Raw genomic sequence first — 869 nt, 5'->3', positions numbered from 1 at the left:
CAAGAAGAGCCTACGCAATGTCCGATCGGACATGGTTGGAGGAGCCTAGGGTTTGTGTAAGGCCCTGGTTACCCCAGAACAGTTACGGTGAACAGTGAACCGGAAATTTGACTCACTACCCGAGTCCTTTGGTTAAAAACGTGATCTAGGTACCATTAACAGGTTAAGGTGAAAAACCAATAAAAAGGAAAGGGTACATTTCATTAAGTAAATAAACTGCTCATGAGCCTTTTAAAATGTTTACAAGTAGTTTGTATTACAAAAGAGTTGCTACAGTTCCAAATATACAATCCCCACCGGCCTAAGCGGCAAAAATAGGGTAAACCCCTAGTCCCTCTGAGAACTCCTTGACCGTGGCAGTCAAGCGGCCCTGTATGTACATTACATCGCCCAAGCTCTCCACTCAAGGCTGGCCAAGCATTTCCTTTCCTTTACCTGCACCACAAAGCACCCATGAGCCAAGGCCCAGCAAGAAAACATAATAAAACATGATATAATATCAACAACATTCATAATAACCACTCAGGACTATCAGTCCCATAAATAGGTGACAATAGCCAAAAGTCACAGTGATGAGCATCGCTCCCTCTAGCCATGTGACGATAGGGTCACCAGGGCTTAACTGATAGGTGATTTCTTTCATAAGCTTGATCAGGACAGGTGCATGGTGATTGGTCACCAACATAACCTTCCTCACGACTCTAGAGTCGAAACTATGGACAACGTCCCTTAGCCTTGTGACAGACAGTCACCGGGGTCATATACCTTGGCTATAATCAACTGGTCGTAGACCAGGCAAGCGCTTGTAAGTTTCTCGACCCTAGGGTCGGTCTGGCATTAATGCTATAGAGCCATTCAATGCGTGATTC

Source organism: Humulus lupulus, chromosome 8 (genome assembly GCF_963169125.1).
Source record: "Humulus lupulus chromosome 8, drHumLupu1.1, whole genome shotgun sequence".
Lineage (NCBI taxonomy): Eukaryota > Viridiplantae > Streptophyta > Magnoliopsida > Rosales > Cannabaceae > Humulus > Humulus lupulus.
This window is presented reverse-complemented; position numbering follows the sequence as displayed.